Source organism: Zootoca vivipara, chromosome 7, assembly GCF_963506605.1.
Source record: "Zootoca vivipara chromosome 7, rZooViv1.1, whole genome shotgun sequence".
In the NCBI taxonomy this organism is placed as follows: Eukaryota; Metazoa; Chordata; class Lepidosauria; order Squamata; family Lacertidae; genus Zootoca; species Zootoca vivipara.
Genome location: NC_083282.1, coordinates 85,461,354 through 85,480,234, shown reverse-complemented (window position 1 = coordinate 85,480,234; position 18,881 = coordinate 85,461,354). Strand labels below are relative to the sequence as shown.

The 18,881-nt window shown below is 44.6% G+C and overlaps 1 protein-coding gene across 2 annotated transcripts in view; it reads right to left on the bottom strand.

Annotated features, from left to right (window-relative positions):
* CDH4 (cadherin 4) overlaps window positions 1-18,881 on the bottom strand; it is a 756,000-nt gene that overhangs the window by 583,647 nt on the left and 153,472 nt on the right. The gene's annotated exons all lie outside the window — the stretch shown is intronic.

Genomic DNA, 18,881 nt, shown 5'->3' with positions numbered 1-18,881 from the left:
ACTGGTGGAGAGGAAGTGCTAATGATCTATACTTCCCGTGCATTGCAAGAGCGAAGGAAAAGTTTCCATTGGGTACAAATAATAATAATAATAATAATAATAATAATAATAATAATAATAATAATTCATTCTACTCTTTTCCAAGCAGTCACTTTCCCAATGGCAAAATGCCTGTTTTTAGTGAAAGTGAAAGTTTATTTGTTGTGCTAAGCAGGGGTAAGCAAACTTTTTCAGCAGGGGGCCAGTCCACTGTCCTTCAGACCTTGTGGGGGGCCGAACTATATTTTTTTTTGGGGGGGGATGAATGAATGAATTCCTATGTCCCACAAATAACCCAGAGATGCATTTTAAATAAAAGGACACATTCTACTCACGTAAAAACACCAGTCAGATCCCACAAACAACCCAGAGATGCATTTTAAATAAAAGGATACATTCTACTCATGTAAAAACATGCTGATTCCCGGACCGTCCACGGGCCAGATTTAGAAGGCGGTTGGGGCGCATCCGGCCCCCGGGCCTTAGTTTGGGAACCCTGTGCTAGAGTAACAGAGCACTTTAATTGCACAGACTTAATCTTCCCACTCTGTGCTTGTATCCCTCCCACAAAATATTGACAGTTTAGAGGTGCCCTGTGGCAAAGAGATAGAAACTGGTTTCCAGCCTTCCTGGAGAAAAATTCTACGTCACTCCAATGTTTTCATATCACACTACCCAAAGATTGTTGTAACCAGCCCCTGGGCCCTTGCAGTGAAGGGTAGGTAAGAAACCCAACAAACAAACAATAAAGACATCAGCATGAGACAGCCCCCCAAAGCATTACTTTTTAAAGTATATCTCTTTATCTACTCCCCCCCCCAATGCTCCAACAGAGCTTTTGTTTTGCAGAATTGCAGCCCTAGTTTGACTCTCTGCTGCTTTTTCCCCTACAATTAACATTATAGGAACTTTACATGCTGCGTTAACTAGTGATAAAGCTTTCAGGAACCATAATGGTTTGAAAGAGGGCAATTAAGCTGCTACTTATTCCGAACCAAAGTCCCCATTTTCTTGTCCTCCATCTGGCTAAGAGCCTTCGGGCGGAGGGGAAGATGCCACACCAATCACACACAGAAAAGAGAGCTTCCATTACAGCAACACTCTCACAAGGACTGCACACTTGACTACCAGGAGTCCCCATTACCCAGACACAAGTTGCTCTACCCTCCTTAAACCTATTAGCTCCACAGGCATCATGGACATAAAATGAAACCAAACAGACACAGCCAAAGCAATGGAGGAGGCACATCAAACTCTCTCCCCTCCTGCTGGTCCTTCATCAGGCATTTCAAGAGAAACCTGCCACCTTCCAAAGGGAAGCCAAACTCCAACCTGGATCATGGATCGTGGCTACTTCTGTCAGTGGAACAACCTTCCCTTTCCCGGAGACTCCTGTTTTAATTGCTGTGTTGTTCTAATGGGATCGTTTCATTGTGTGTTTTAATTATGAATGCTTATATTTTAATGGGAGAGTTTTACTGTGCATTTTAATTATGGGTGCTTATATTTTAATGTTTGTTGAACTAGGTCCTATACTTTGTAAATGGCACAGAAGCCTATTTTGGCATTAAACAGAATATAAATTGCATTATTGTTATTATTATTATTATTATTATTATTTCACCACTACTACCCAAACTCCCCGATCTAAACACATAGGGGAAGTATAATTTATTCTATCAGCAATGTTGCATTTGCCTTTTGTGTAAACTAAAAAGCTAACGGGACCTCTAGCAATTAAGTCGAGTCGCAGACGACTCTGGGGTTGCGGCGCTCATCTCGCTTTACAGGCCGAGGGAGCCGGCGTTTGTCCGCAGACAGTTTTTCTGGCTCATGTGGCCAGCATGACTGAGCCACTTCTGGCAAAACCAGAGCAGCACATGGAAATGCCGTTTGCCTTCCCGCTGGAGCGGTACCTATTTATCTATTTGCACTTTTTGGCATGCTTTCGAACTGCTAGGTTGGCAGGAGCTGGGACCCAGCAACGGGAGCTTACCCCGTCACGGGGATTCGAACCGCCGGCCTTTTGATCAGCAAGCCCAAGCAGCACAGTGGTTTAACCCACAGCGCCATCCGCATCCCTTTTGTCTAAACTACCACATGACAAAAACTTAATACGCCAACTTTGAAAGTCAACATATAAGGGCATTTACTGCCTTGATACCTGGAATCCTACCCCCCAAAAACACCCCCACATCTCTCTCTGAGGCTGCCTTGCTCTCTGTAAGGGTGACTCCCTACAGGGAGCCAGCCCCCATCATCCTAACGTCCACCTTGCCAAGCACAGGGAACAGCAGTAGGTCTGAAGCAGCCAGGGGTGGGTGGGAGAGAGCAGCCAGCGTGCGGAACGATGGGAAAGCTCAGGGGAGGAGAGATGTAGGCAAGGGCTCCAGGATGCTCCATTACACCGCTTTGACCAGGAGAAGGCTGAGAGGGCATCGCTCCTTCCGGCGCAAGAGTTAAGGAGAGCACCGTGACGTAGGTCAAGGGGGAGGCGTTTTGGGGTGCCCTGACTACTTTGCTGGCGTAGGAACAGACGTACGCCATTGCTGGATTCTGATTCGGACTGAGAGGTCATTTTTAAAGCTATCTCTGCACTGTAAATACTATGCACAATAAAAGTCTTTAAAGACAAACTGGACTCAAGCGGAGTTACTCTAGAGTAGCCACGGCGGCCCTCTGACACTCTCCTTTCCTTATAATACACCTTTCCCCAAAAGCATCTGGCTTAATGCCTTAGTCCTCACCCTCCAACGAAAACCAGACCACAATCTCAACCCCAATTATATGCAGGACTAAGCCCCACTGAATTAGACGCGAAGTAGACATGGTAAGCGCTTTAACTGCATTTGCTGAAATTCGTCCATTTGCATTCCTGTTTCTCTTCCCCCTTTCCTCTTCTTCAGATGGAAATTTAGATTTACGTAAGCATAACCCATGTTGTTAGCCTCATTATTAAGAGTAGGTAAGTACCTTACAAAACCAGCGGAGGACTGACTCCCCTCCCTTCACTTTTCTCTAGAGGAGTGGAGTGTGCTCAGTCACTGTCTCCTTAGAGGAGTTCCAGAAGTGGAGAAGGAGCCTAGATTTTTGTTTCAGGCCTGTTCCCCCCAACCCCCAAGAATTGTCCAGGTTTCTGGTCAAATGCTAGAATGGAGTTCAGCGGAAAGTGCCTGCAAGGAACTGTAAGATTTGTTTCGACCTGGAAATGTACTAAGAAATTTGAAGTCTTTTGAACCATTGGATCACAAACACACCCCACCCCACACCTGTTCAACTTATTTTGTTCAGCACAGCCCCAGTGCAGCTGTATAGCCTTGTTTGCAATGCATTCAATGTGCCATAGTCATATCATATAATCTCTCTGCATATATAAAGAAGTATACATGTCATTTATAATTTATTTGTTATTTGTGCTTTGCTCATTGGATGGGCTAATGCAACTAGGGAGGGGTGAGTACCTCCCCTCCCCTCCCTGCTTTTTAATACTGTGGGCAACTTCAGGGGCAATTTTTAGCAGAAAAGAGGCATGCTCCTCCCTGCAGTAATAGTGTTGACCCTCCCCAGTGATGATATCTGGGAGAAAGGCAAACATTTGGTAAGCATATTGTCTAGTCCAGGCCTCAGATTCCTCCTGTGGAAGGTAGCTAGTGTGGTGTGGCGGTTAGAACATAGGACTGAGACCTGGGAGGCCAGGGTTCAAATCCCTACTAAGTCACAAAGATGACCTTGGACCAGTCAACACATTCCAATCTAACCTACCTCACAGGGTTGTTGTGAGGATAAAATGGGGGAGGGATCGTGCATGCCAGATCTTGAGCTCTGTGGAGGAATAATATTAAATAATGAATGAATGAATGATTCCTGCCCCCTCTGCCTGACACAAGCAACTCTTTGCTCCGTTCAGCTGAAGAAGTGAGCACATACAGGGCTTATTCTCTTGCAAGTGCTTCCCAAACATCATGGCGTTAATAGGGGTGAGGATTCAGCTTGAAAAGCTGACACTTCCTTCGGCAGAATCTGCCACTGAGACTACCCCATCTGCTCTTGGTTCTTTTATGAAACAGAAGGTTTCACATATTTCTCATGAAACGAACGCAAAAACATTGCAGCAACATAGCTCCCTTCAACAGAAAATATACACTTAGCAGATTTGCAAACAGATTTCGAAGAGATGTAGGAAGAGTTCCTTGAAAGGCTTTTCTTTAAAATAATAATAAAAATAATTACAAATTGGCTCGTTAAAGAACAAGGGAAATGTTTTATTTTTCACAGGTTTGCTTCTTCCAACAGTTATTTGTTTAGTGACTCTGAAATAGCAACAAGGCTGCCAAATAGCATTTGCAACTTTGCTCTCTTACTGCTTTTCTTCCCTCCCTGCCCCCCCCCCCGATGATCCTGATTGCACAAAGGAGTTGGACCTGTTGGGGTGTTCAGTCTCATCACATATAAGGAGAAGTGGGGTGCATTGCCAAGCCCCACTCACATCATTGGTAGGCAGATGAGGACAGGGGTAGGAAACCTCCAACCCACAGGGCCAATTGTTAATTGTGCCACCCATGGGTTAAGATTGGAGGCTGCTGCCCATTGTGCATACCTGCCAAGTCTCCCGCTGAAAAATGCGGGATCAGCAGCGGCGCGGCACTGGAAGTTGTGTAGAAGCAACTACCGGAGCCGCTCTTCCCATGTGTTGGCACCGGAAATTGGGCAGAGTGGCACCGGAAGTCGCTTCTACGCATGCCCGGTGGCCATCTTGGTGGTGGCTACATGGCGGTGGACATCTTGGTGGTGGCCACATGGTGGCAGCCATATTGGTGGTGGCCGCATGGCGGCGGCCATCTTGGTGACGGCCACTGCCATGCGGCCACCACCAAGATGGCCACCAGGCATGCGTAGACGCTCTGCCCGATTTTCGGTGCCCACACATGGGAAGAGCAGCACCCAAAATGGAAGCTCCCTGGCAGGTAGGAAATCCGGGGGATTTCCGGGATTTTTCTCCATTTGGGAGAACAGCGGGAAACAGATTAAAATCCGGGGGTTTCCTGCGAAAAACGAGATACTTGGCAGCTAAACATTGGTGTTGGCCCATGACAGGGCCTTGCCAGTGGTGGTTCCCCATCTGTGGCATGGCCTCCGTAGTGAGGTGTGCCTGTCTTTCTTGTTACTGCCTTTCAGGAGAAATTTTTAAGCGAACATTCCTGCTTAGGCAAGCCTTTGATGGTTGAAAGGCCCTGTTCTTGGCAACCCTGAGATCACTGGTTGAGAATATTTTGAATTGTTTTTAGAATGTTTTCAAACTGTTGTCAGTTACTTTAAAAATGTTTTATCATTGCTGAGTCTGCCACCCTGGGTTCATTTGGTGAAAAGGACAGGGTATCAATAGAACTACTACTACTACTACTACTACCGGTAGTACTACTACTACTACTACTAATGGGGTTAGGAGTTCATTTACAAGTGCGATGCAAACACAACATCTGCCAGGGTGAGCAGATTTGGAATAGGCTCAGTCAGGGCTATGCCAGTGTTACTCCCTCAACCTGGCAGAGCTGGGGTTGTGGTGGCTCAGTCAGTGAAACTTAAGCTGGTTTAAAGCAACAACAACAACAACCCACTGTGTAAGTCCCAAAAGGGGCATCCCAGGGGAATGTTGGGGTGGGACGGTACAATGAGAGACCTATACATTTTCCAAAACCCTTTCAGCTGAGTCATGTGACCTAGCAACCTGGTGGAACTTATGCTGACCATCTGTCAGGAATGCTTTGATGGTGTTTCCTGCTTGGCAGGGGGTTGGACTGGATGACCCTTGTGGTCTCTTCCAACTCTATGATTCTATGAAAAAGGATAGTGTAAGTCAAATGATGGTGTATTCTGTAGTTGACCTCCTCTGCAATGTTTTATTTTGAAAACTTTAAGATAATATTTTAGTTTCCTGTTAATTATGTTGCTTTATATGTTGCTTATATATGTACACTTTATATTTGACTTTCTTCAGAAATGTTTGATTCTGGATTGTTTTATCGATGTTTAATATGCTGTAAACCACTTTGAGATTATTCTTAAAAATATAAAGAGGTATAGAAATGAAATGGAGGAGGAGGAGGAGGAGGAGGAGGAGGAGGAGGAGGAGGAGGAGAAGTAGAGGAAGAAGAAGAAGTCAAAATCAATTTTGAAGTCTCGTTTTCCCTTTCCCAGGCTTAGGCTACCTCAGTCGACAGCAGGTCTGTTCTTGAATGGAGTTTAGGTAACTTACATTGGCTTAAGTTAAATTGGCACAATTTTTGCTGGCTTCCTATGCATAGGACTGCTCTGTCAGTAGGGTAATAAGTATGGCTATACACGAGGTTGGTAAGACATCATAACACAATGGAACATTACATAATGGAATGTTAATATGATTTAAACACATACACAGACGCACACACCAATTCAAATTAAAATAAATGAACCAGCTGAAATCAGAGTGTCAAAAGACCACAGCTGATGAACACTCCCTCCTGCAAGGTGTTTCCATGATGAACTGCTGCCAAGAACAATCATGTTCCTTTGTTTGCCACCATCACAATTACAATTAAATTTCTCTCCAGGCCAGGTGCTGCATGTCGTTTGAATGACATTGGTCGTCCCCCCCCCCCACCTGAAATGCTAAGAAGTGTGAAATTTGGCTGATGCATCGAAGCTATAATCCAGCCCACCATTGTAAGAGAGAGTGATGGGTGTGAAAATTAAACAAATTAACTCAACCTCTCTTGGGAATACTGACATCCTGAGGGATTCTCCAGAACTGTCAGCTTCTGATCGATTCAAGTTTGGTTTTCTGATTAGATGGGGCCCATCATCCTTCAAAGCTCTGAGGAAACTTGAACAGGGATAATGGTACTAAGCAGGCAATGAAGTTTCAGAACTGGACTTCATTTATCAACATAGCTGCATATTGCAAGGTGAGGCTGAGGCAATAGGCAGCCACATTCAAGATCTGGAATAGGAGCTGCTCATTTATTTGGGAAAGACCATAGCTCAGTGGTACAGTATCTGCTTTGTACACAGAATATCCCAGGTTCAATCTCCAGACATCTGTAGGTAGGGCTGGGAGAAGATCCTGTCTGGAAATCTTGGAGAGCTGCTGCCAATCAGCGCAGGCAGTACTGAGCTAGATGGTATGCCTCAGACTCAGACCTCTTCCTGTACTCAAGTAAATGCTTAGTAGAAAAGGCATGTGAGCCTTAGAGACACAACTTAGTTGGTCTCTAAGGTGCTGCTGCTGCTGCTGCTACTACTACTACTACTACTACTACTACTAAAATTAATAATAATAATAATTTATTATTTATACCCCGTCCATCTGGCTGGGTTTCCCCAGCCACTCTGGGCGGCTTCCAACAGAAAAATAAAATAAAATAATCTATTAAACATTAAAAGCCTCCTTAAACAGGGCTGCCTTCAGATGTCTTCTAAAAGTCTGGTAGTTGTTTTTCTCTTTGACATCTGGTGGGAGGTCGTTCCACTACCGAGAAGGCACTCTGCCCTGTAACTTGGCTTCTTGCAATGATGGAACCACCAGAAGGCCCTCAGCGCTGGACCTCAGTGTCCAGGCAGAACAATGGGGGTGGAGACGCTCCTTCAGGTATACTGGACTCTCCCTCTCCCTCTCCCTCTCTCTCGACTATGTCAGACCAACACACCTACCTACCTGAATCTAAAAATACAGAGTAATTCTGAGGATAAAAAGGTAAAGGTAAAGGGCCCCCTGACCATCAGGTCCAGTCGTGTCCGACTCTGGGGTTGCTGCGCTCATATCGCTCTATAGGCCGAGGGAGCCGGCATTTGTCTGCAGACAGCTTCCGGGTCATGTGGCCAGCATGACAAAGCTGCTTCTGGCGAACCAGAGCAGCGCATGGAAACGCCGTTTACCTTCCCGCCGGAGCGGTACCTATTTATCTACTTGCACTTTGACATGCTTTCAAACTGCTAGGTTGGCAGGAGCTGGGACCGAGCAACGGGAGCTCACCCCGTTGCAGGGATTCGAACCACCGACCTTCTGATCAGCAAGCCCTAGGCTCTGTGGTTTAGCCCACAGCACCACCTAAGGAAACCTCATCACAAACAAATGTACACACACACACAGAGAGAGAGAGCAGCTACCCTTTGAGAGCTTTAAGGAAGGGCCATAGCTCAGTGGTAGAACATCTGCTTTGCATGCAGAAGGTCTCAGGTTCAATTCCCAGCATCTGCTGTTGAGGTTTGGGTTGTCTGAAACCCCAGAGATTTGCTGCCAGTCAGTGCAGATAATACTGAGCTAAATGTGGGCAAATGGTCTTACTTAGTATTGGTGTTCCAATGGTGCTAATACTGTGCTTGAAAATACTGCCCAGGATTTTTCTGTGGGGGATTGGAAGGGGTCATGTGAAAAGCTTTATAATCCCTTCAGGGATCTGATTTAACTGCACACTGTTTTATCTGGTTCCTTCCCCTCATTTTCTACATAATTCAGCAAGCAAATATATCCATACATGTTCCTACCCTTTCCTGAAAATGCCTCGCTAAAGGCTAAAATTCATGTTTATTTGCGCAGACAGGAACTCCATTTCCTCACAAATGAGAAACATATTGGATGTTAAGGAAGGCTTTAGCATCAAGAAAAGGGCAATGGCTGATGGATCTGAAAAGCCTTCCTAATTCCTTTAATTGCTAGATGCATTTTAAATTACAAAAGGAGCCTTCAGACGATATAATAGCAGTTGGGGGAAACGTATAAATAGATAGATTATAGATATATATTATACTGTCCTGCGCAGAACGAGAAGCTAGGGTGCACATTTTCTGAAAGGAGCATTTCAGTTCATTTTCTCACAAGAAAAGACCAAGCCCTTAGCAATAAATCAAAGATGATGTTATCCTTTGCATGGCACAGATCATTAAGCTAAGTTCAGGCAGCAACTCGGCTTCCTAGATAGGCCAGTTACCATCGCCTCTACATCAGGCATCCCCAAACTGCGGCCCTCCATATGTTTTGGCCTACAACTCCCATGATCCCTAGCTAACAGGACCAGTGTCCGGGGAAGATGGGAATTGTAGTCCAAAACATCAGGAGGGCCGGAGTTTGGAGATGCCTGCTCTAAATAAATAAATAAACGGTACCTGAAGGAATGTGCATGCACACGAAAACTTATACCCAGAACAAACTTAGTTGGTCTCTAAGGTGCTACTGGACTATATCTATCTATCTATCTATCATCTATCTATCTAGACTGCATCAGACCAGCATGGCTACCTACAACCATCCCTCTAAGATACCATGTGTCTCAGTGCTTGATCTGAAAGGGAATCTCTTCCAACAGGTTGCTGGACCCCAAAATATACCCGTCCAAGCCATAAAAGCTGGTTGGTTGTTGAGTTAGAGGTGTTTTCAGATAATAATAATGCTGCCCCTCAATATTCAGGCTTTAGGTATATCAAGTAGCAAAGGAGGATCTTAATTTGGACTGAATATTTGACTTGTAAAGAAGTATTCATATAACTGACAGATGGACAGCTGGAAGTCCTTTTTACCTTATTCTTTTCTTTCTGTTCCTCCCCCCTTCCTTTATTCTTTTATTTCTTTCCCTTATTTGAACAGCCCTTATAAAACTGTATTATAAACAATAAATATGCCACTCTGAAACACATACACACACACAGAGAGAGAGAGAGAGAGAGAGGGAGGGAGGCAGAGGGAGGGAGAGAGAGGACATTGCATGAGAAGCAAGGTAGAGATTGGTGGACAAAGGCAAGCTCCCAGGTCAGAGCTAGGAGGGTTGACCCTCCTTGGCATGGAATAAGATATATTGTTGCTAGAGGGCTCTGAATTTTGCATTTTGATTTCTTTTATTTTCCTTATTTTTGATCTTCCTCCATTATTTCCTTCTCTTTAGATTAATTTGACTTTTATTGTACCTTATGCTGAAAACATTTAATAAAAAATAGTTTTTTTAAAAAAAAGACAAAGAAAGACAAGGAAGTTGTTAATGAAGGGTAGTCGCCAGAAGCCAAGTCTCTCCCCCCCCCACTTATTTGGATGGGAGGGTATATAAAATGATGGAGCAGCCCTTGCTAAGGAGGAATGGAGAGGTCAGGTTTGAACTTCTCAGCCAAAATCAAACAAACAGCTCAACAGAAGCCCATCCTTGAGACACACAAAAACAAACAAAAGTTTAAACCTCAACCCTGTGTATTCAGTGGGACTACAATCTGAGCAAACATTATTCTTATTAATAATAATTTTATTGTTTATACCCCGCCCATCTGAGTGGCTTACAGCAGATAAAAAATGAGATTCATTGGTAAGTTAAGTAGCCGAAAATAGGTCCTGAAGCAGCTTTATTAATTCAGAGGTTTCAGTAACGGCAGCTATTACCTTAAGGCACTGTCTGGAAACAAAGAGCAGGTCTAGTTAAAGGTATTTTCCAAGGGAGGTTATTATTTTTACCAAGACAGAGGATACTTTAATTTGCCACCCAAAGCCAGAATATGCCCTGCTGAGAGAGAAACTACAATTTGATTACTTGCTTCAAAACTCAATTTGATTTGATTTTAAGTGGAGAGCTCCTCTCAAACTTCCTTGTTGCAACCACCGGTTAACACTGGCCTGAAATTACGCCTCAAAATTCATAACAATGCCAACAAAAGGCCAAGCTACATGTGGTACCCAGTGGAAAACCATGATGATGGGCACAGTTCCTAAACTCCTCACCCACAGTGCCATTTTCCTCATGAAGAATCCTCCCAGTTACCTTTTTCACCTCAAGTGAAAACATGTGTATGTAAATAAATAAATAAATAAGTAAATAAAATTGTCCAGTGACAATTTTTAAAGTGTTGGTACTGACCTTCAAAGCCCAGTAGAAGAAGAAGAGTTTGGATTTGATATCCCGCTTTATCACTACGCTAAGGAGTCTCAAAGCAGCTAACAATCTCCTTTCCCTTCCTCCCCTACAACAAACACTCTGTGAGGTGAGTGGGGCTGAGAGACTTCAAAGAAGTGTGACTAGCCCAAGGTCACCCAGCAGCTGCATGTGGAGGAGCAGAGACACGAACCCGGTTCCCCGGATTACGAGTCTACCGCTCTTAACCACTACACCACACTGGCTCTTGTATATACCTGAAGAAGCGTCTCCACCCCCATCATTCAGCCTGGACACCTCCGAGGGCCTTCTGGCAGTTCCCTCACTGCAAGAAGTGAAGTTACAGGGAACCACTTCTCGGCAGTGATACCCTCCCTGTGGAACACCCTCCCATCAGACGCTAAGGAAATGAACAACTATCTGACCTTTAGAAGACATCTGAAGGCCGCCCTGTATTGGAAGGTGTAAGGGTGACTGCCTACAGGGAGCCAGCCCCCATCATCCTTACGTCCACCTCGCCAAGCACAGGGAGCAGCAGTGGGTCTGAAGCAGCCAGGGGGGAGGGGAAGGACTTGGAGGGAGAGAGAAACCAGCGTGCGGAACAATGGGAAAGCTCGGGGCGGAGAGATGCAGGCAAGGGCTCAAGGATGCTGGAGAGCCCTTCCACCGCCTTGAGAGGGAGGAAACAGAGAGGGCATCGCTCCTTCCGGCGCAAGAGTTAAGGAGAGCACCGTGACGCAAGTCAAGGGGGAGGCGTTTTGGGGTGCCCTGACTACTTTGCTGGTGTAAGAACAGATGTACGCCACTGCCGGATTCTGATTCGGAATGAGAAGTCATGTTTTAAGATGTCTCTGCATTGTAAATACTTTGCACAATAAAAGTCTTTAAAGACAAACTGGACTCAAGCGGAGTTACTCCAGAGTAGCCACAACGACCCTCTGGCAGAAGGTTTTTAACGTTTGACGTTGTATTAGGTATTTTTATTCTGCGGGGAGCCACCCAGAGTGGCAGGGAAAACCTAGACAGATGGGTGGGATAGCAATAATAAAATTATTATGAAGTATTATTTATGAGCTCCCAGAGTTTGCATTCACGAGAGTGCTGAGTTTCAAGGGCATCTCTGCCTAGAAGGCTTCCGGGTCTTAGTTACTAGGATACAAAGGCCTGAACACTTTCCATTGCAACATAGTTCGGGAACTTCAGGTCTGGGGGCTGCAGGAAGCCTTTCAAGAGACTCTCACTGGGCCACACCCCTCACCAGGCCTACTCTGTGTGTTCTTTGAATGCTTCCGCCCAGGGCTGTCTTAAGCATAGCTGGCGCCCTGGCGCCGTGGTGCGAAGATCCCTCCGGCGCCCCCCCTGCCCCGTTTCCCAACACAGCTGTCTGGCGGGCACAGCACGGCTGCCACAGGAGGAGCAATGCAGTGCCCCCCTGGCGGCCCGGCGGCCTGCACCACCCAGCCTTGCCGTAGGGCCAGCCCCGCTTCTGCCTGTCTTGGATGTGTCCTTGAGCTGTGATGATGCATCTGTATGCTTGGATGAAGAGATGTGGATGTATGGAGCCAAAAACACCTGTCTTTTTGTGCGGTGAGACTGCAATAGAGAAGGAAAGAGTTGCATTGGTTCTCCTGGAGTCCTTTTGCCGCAGCTACCACCCACTGCTTGTAGGCATTTCCTCCAAGAGATTGTCCTCACGGCGACGTTCCTAAGGCAACATGAGCCTTAGACTCAAAAGTGCTCCCCAGCCCTGCTTTCTACCTGTGACTTTTCTGTGTTTTTGCAAGGCGGGCAGGGGCAAATAATCAGGTTTCAGTAGCTCAAGTGACACAGTAAAAAGGAAGAGAGATAAATGGCGGAGAGCAATGTGCTTGACATTTCCGAGGAACCGTAGGTTGAAGCGACTGTCCTCTCCCCCCTCCCTCCTTCCCCCTTCAGAAATAAACGTGCAATATTGAATTTCTGGTGAAAGCTTTTGAGACACAGGCCGGGATTCTTTGAAAATGTCAAATTTAACAGCACGAGGAAATGTCTTTTGAATCAGAAGATGAGAACTCAGGGGAGTTAAATTAACAACATAGCACAACATTTTACCAAGTAATAGCACTATATTTTTTCTCTTTTATGGAGCACTGCTCAGGGCAATATCTAATCTCTCGAGTTTAATGAACTTTTAAAACTACTCCATAAATACTCCCGGGCCATGACATATACAGTCCTAAGATAAATTCAAGCCTGACTTCAATGGACGGTATCACATTTCTGTTATTAAAAAGTGTTAATTTTAATATCCGAGGCAATTTCATTTCCTACAAAAATGTGGGAGCAGAGGATCTGCACTCAGATCGCAGGGGCTGGCTTTTTTGTTGTACATGTTAAATACAAAGACATTTTAAATATAAAAATATATGCAGAGAAACTCAGCTTGTTGAGCTAATAATAGGACTCTCCAGAACCAGAACAGCCTACAAAAAGGATACTCAAAAACAATATTTTGGTAACCCCACAGCAGTATATTTTGTTTTTCTCTGAATTATATCCACCCAATTGAAGAATAACATGAGGTCCACTTCCATATAAAACATTCAAGGAATATCCAACAGAGCTACATGCAAATAGCCAACACATTTCTCATCTTCCTTCTCTTCTTCCTTCTCTTCTTCCTTCAAGTTTTGGAAGGTGAAATGCGTCAGCCTAGGAAGCTGCCTTATGCTAAGGTCACATCCAGACCATACATTTAAAGCAGTACCATACCACTTTAAACAGTCATGGCTTCCTCCAAAGCATCATGGGAGCTGTAGTTTGTTAAAGGTGCAAGGAGGTGTTAGGAGGACCCTGATTCCCCTCACAGAGCTACAATCCTCAGAGTTCTCTGGGAAGAGGGATATGTTGTTAAACCACTCTAGGAAACGTAGCTGTCATACCCTCCAACATGTCTCCAGTGAAAATAGGGATGTCCCATTCCATAATGATAATTTTACTCTTTTCTTCTTCTTTGGCAATCACTCGTAGCCGAGTAAGATTGTCTTCCATAAATGGTTTTGACAATGGGTCCGTAAGTGACTGTGGAGGCCAATTCTGGATCCACATATCCTTCCACAGTGGGGTCATTGGTATAAGTTGGTATAAGTTTCATTGACATCATTGGGGCTTGTGTCTGCGTCAACATGGGCAGCCTTACTCTGCCTTTTCATACAAAGCGAGATATTCCCTTCTTCTTCTCCACACAGCGTGAAAAGTCTCTTGTCTAAGGGGCAAACTATTTCTATTCTTCACCCCAAAAAAGTACCCATAATAGTCATCCATATTTCTGTGCATTCTTCAAAAGGCCTTTTTTTCTTCATCACATCAGGGAAAGATGGCATACAATGGTCAAATTGCAACCACATCATCAAATGCTGGGTTCAAAAAAGGAGACCCCAGTGACCTTTCCACTAGAAAAAGCAAACTTAGAAAGCAAGCATCTAACTGAAACAAATTAGATGGAAAGGAAAAGACACAAATTGGTTCCACAACAGTAAGAAGCAGACAAGACTATGCAGACAACAGACAAAAGCTTTAAAAAAGAAATCTATAATTTTTCTTTCTCTCTTTCAGACATTGGACTTAAATCCAGAGGACAATTTTGCCAGAATTTGTCTGTGCAAACAAGTTAGAGGAATTGTCTTCTGTCTCCTTGTTGATTGAAACAGTATTCTTTGTTTGTTTGACTGTATAGTAAACCCAGCTCTTCGGGGAGAGAATGAAAGGCTTGCAAAGTTCACAGTGTGCCATATTACGGATGAATTCAGCCCGATGAACTCTTGCATATCTGAATAGTAGACTTACAGATAATGCACTAATTATTATATTCCTATTGCCCTCTCCAGATTACACTCAAGGTTGCTGCATATTGCAGGTCTAGGAGTTCCAGGAGCCTACTTAAAACAGCAGTACACATTTGTGTTGAAGAGGGTTTAGGAGGGGGAAACAGAGAAGGCATCTGAAGGTCATTTCAGCCCACTGGCTGAAAAGCAATAGAATAAAATAAAAAGAATAAAGTACATAGCAGCAAAACAAAAACTGGATCACCTAAAATAATCAGGAGAAGAGGGATAGTCAGCTCTCTGAAGTGAGAGGGGAAGAAGCAAAAATTATTGGAAGACAAGGTTCCACATTTGAACAGGAAGCCCACATGTAATTATATAATAGTTTTGGTCCAGTTTATACACCACCTAAATTGTGCATTTCTGCAACACTATTCCTAGTAACCAGGGCAACCTGGTTTCCTTGGGCAACTGCTAGGCTTGAAACAGCCTCCTATTGTTATTATTATTACAGCTGTTGTTGGACTTTCCTTTTTCTCCCAAATTAGTCTACTTTATATTGGCAGGTTTTTGAAATTTTGTGAGGCTTTTTCAATTTTTAATGCAATTTTATGTTGGGTTTTATATTTAATTTTTATACATTGCTCAGTTATTTTCCTCATGTAGAGAGTTTTTATAATTTCTGAAACAAATGCATGCAATTTATTTATTTAATGCACTTCACAAAACAACTTTACAGTCCCTCTCTCTCTCTCTCTCTCTCTCTCTCTCTCTCTCTCTCTCTCTCTCTCGGATAGTTTAGTTGTTAGAATATGAGATTCTTAATCTCAGGGTTATGGGTTTGAGCCCCACATTGGGTGAAAGTTTCCTGCATTGCAGGGGGTGGACTAGATGGCACTGGTCATCCCTTCGAACCCTACAATTCATTCATATACGGTTCATAACATAAGAATGCTCATAAATGTCTCTCTTGTATTTGAGGTGAATTTGAGGGTCACATTCTATCTTAGCCAAGGAATCAATTACAAACAAGCACGACAGCATAGCCACTTTTGGAATATCAAAATTGAGATGGCCTGCATGCCTTGTTTTCATTTATAAATGTAAGTCAATCATGCTAACTCAGATCCCAATCAACTAAAGACATCTGAAAAATGTTCTGTTTCAAAATATTTCCATAAAACTGATGGAAGCCTTATTGCAGTGTTGATGAAATGTTGATGAAGAAGACCCATGTACTAATCAACAGTCTTGAGGCAGCTTACATTTTGAAACATACAAGAGCTATGATGGAAGGACAAACCTGTCTTATAGATGTTCTAGCTGCTGCTCTATTCCTGAATCTCAGGGCCCTGGCAGACTTCAGAGGATAAAAGTTAATCTCTCTCAGAAGGATTTCCCCACCTGGGCTACTTGGTGACAGATGTGAGAGGCACTGGGAAGCAAAAGGGTCTCGACATGAGGAGAACAAGGCACTATCACTTTGGGGCACCACTGTATGGTCTCAGGGACACCAATTTAAGAATTCTTTGTTTTTGTTTTTTTTTACCATGGGAAGCAAACGTGTGTCGAAATTTGCGAAAACGCTAAAATCTCAGGCTGAGCTACCACAATATGCGCACGATATGCACTGGACTCAAACATAAGGCTTCTTTATTTCAGTGTTTCCCAACCAGTGTGCCTCCAGATGTTTTGGGACTACAACTCCCATCATTCCTGACCACTGGTCTTGCTAGCTAGGGATGATGGGAGTTGTAGTCCCAAAACATCTGGAGGCACACTGGTTGGGAAACACTGCTTTATTTCTTTCTAAATGCCTAGAAGGTAGTTAGTAACATATCATACTCCACAGGTGTCCCAGAAGGGGGGGGGGGGAAACAAACAGGACATTCCGTTTTCCCCATGACAGCACAGCGGCCATTTTGGGCACTGAGCTCTCACCTTGAAAAAGTGCTTTATCATGGAAACATGCCCCCCCCCAATGTTTCTTTTGATCTGGCACAGGTCATGTGACTTGCTTGGGAGCATGGAAAAGAAGACACACGCTTCTGTCCTGTTTTCTAACATTGCTTTCGCACTATACTTTGCCTGTTCCCTCACATCTCAATCACTATGCCGCCAAGTTGAGGTCATCCCTCCGTGTCGTCTATATTCTGCCGCTCTTCTAGGCTTTAGCTTTTTGGCAGGGTTTTCTATACCCAGAACTGGCACACTTTCTGCTCAAGCAAAAACAGAAGAAAAGTGCGAGCCTTAAAATGGGCATGGAGTGCAGTGCATGGCGATATGCCGCCTCATGGCTTGTCGTCACATGATTGGCTTCAACATAAAAAGGGCAAGAAAACTGTCACACAAAACTCCAGCGATTTTCCGGGCTGAGGGGGCTGCAAACTTTTTTTCTTTTCTTTTTTACAGAACCAAGTAACAGGGAAATGTTGCTTGCACTATATTCCATTCCATTCGTTTTCCACAAGCCACGTTTACATCCCATGAAAGCTCGATTACAACGTGCAAAGTGACAGTTAGAGAAATGTCAGGAAAACGGAATAAACCGCAGTGTGAATGCAGCTAGCGAGTGCCCACACGGGCAGAGAACGTCAGCCCACAATAAATAACAGACAAGAGCTCTCTCTCTCTCAAAACTGAATCTACCCTATGTCAGATCAGTTTCATATACTATGTGTTTTGATCTATCCCCTCCCCCGCCCCAAACAAGAAAAATCTCTCCTAAGCAAAGAGAAATGTTTATCATAAAGGAGCTTGGCACTCAGGATGAATTATCTGAAGCAGTTAAAAACAGGTATTAAGTGCAAACAATGCTAACTGATTATAGCAGTGGGAGAAACATCAGCAGTCTGAATCTGTTTACGTTTGCATTCTCTGTTTTACTGCCATAAAGATTTTTTTTCCCTCCTGCATTTTGCAACCTTTCCTTTCCAGCTATGGTTTAATCAGAGAGAGACTGGCAGAATTGGATGCGCTCGATGATTCCCACTGAAGGAAGGGGACGTGGGAGCCAGGGGCAGTGTGGCATAGTGGTTAGAGTGTTGGACTGGGACCTGGGGGGGGGCAGAGTTCAAATCCCTGCTCAGACATGAAACTCCCTGGGTGATTTTGGCCAGTAATGGTCTCCGAGCCTAACCTACCACACAGGGCTGTTGTGAGGATAAACTGGGGGGGGGGAGCTCCTTGGAGGAAAGCTGAGGAATCTGGTAAATAAATCTTCGCCAATTCCCCTCCCCTCCTCTCGTGCTGCTCTGAAGGAACCCCCAACTTTCCGGAGCAGCTTTTAAGGGGACACAGTTGCATGTGCAACTGGGGGACATTGCCTGCCTGCCCCCTTCATTCAGCAGAACTCTGATCAGGGCAGTTATGGATCCAATTTACAGAAATTAGTACCTCCTGAGTTCATAAATGTATTATTCCACCTCGATTGGGATTCAATGGCTCTTTGGGGAAAAGAGGAAAAAATGGATAGCAGTTCCAATAAAGCGCATTATCTTATAAAAGATAATGTGGGTTGCGGAAGGGCTGGAAGAAGTCCTCAAGGTTTGGCTGAGGAGGGCTGGCTGAGGCAGGCTGGTAGGCGTGGCAATAAGTAATGTCCAGTTGATTGACAGGAGGGCCCCTATATAACCTCAGTCCCTTTCATTTTTGGCCACTCTGGCTGGCGTTTTGAATCTCCCTCCCACCCGCTGCATGTTTAAGAAGGTGTTAGCCTGACATTGCTTTGCCTGCCATGGGGTCGCCTGTTGAAGGGGCCCAGTAGGAATTTTGCCATTTGGCTGATTGGCTCTTGCCACTTGGTTTTTGCCTACTGCTTAGCAAACTGTCACAACTTGTTAGGTTGGCGGTTAGGCTTTTGGTTAATTAATTTGGTTGGAGGAGGGGTGTGGCCTCTACAAGTCTACCTTCTTCCTAACGTTGCTCCACATAGAAGTATTCCGTTAAAGGAATCCTGGGGCTCTCGGCTCTAGTCCTTACATTCTCGCCATAGGTGGGGCTGAGGGGCCATTAAAGAGTTTGAGACTTGGGGAACATTCCTGGCAAGAGGGGGGGAATGCCTGGGCACAGCTACCTCCTTTCCCATGGGGTGTTTACTTGACTTCCCCAATCGCATGGGAAAGTCGGAGCTGGTCCTGTCCCTAGTGGACAGATGGAG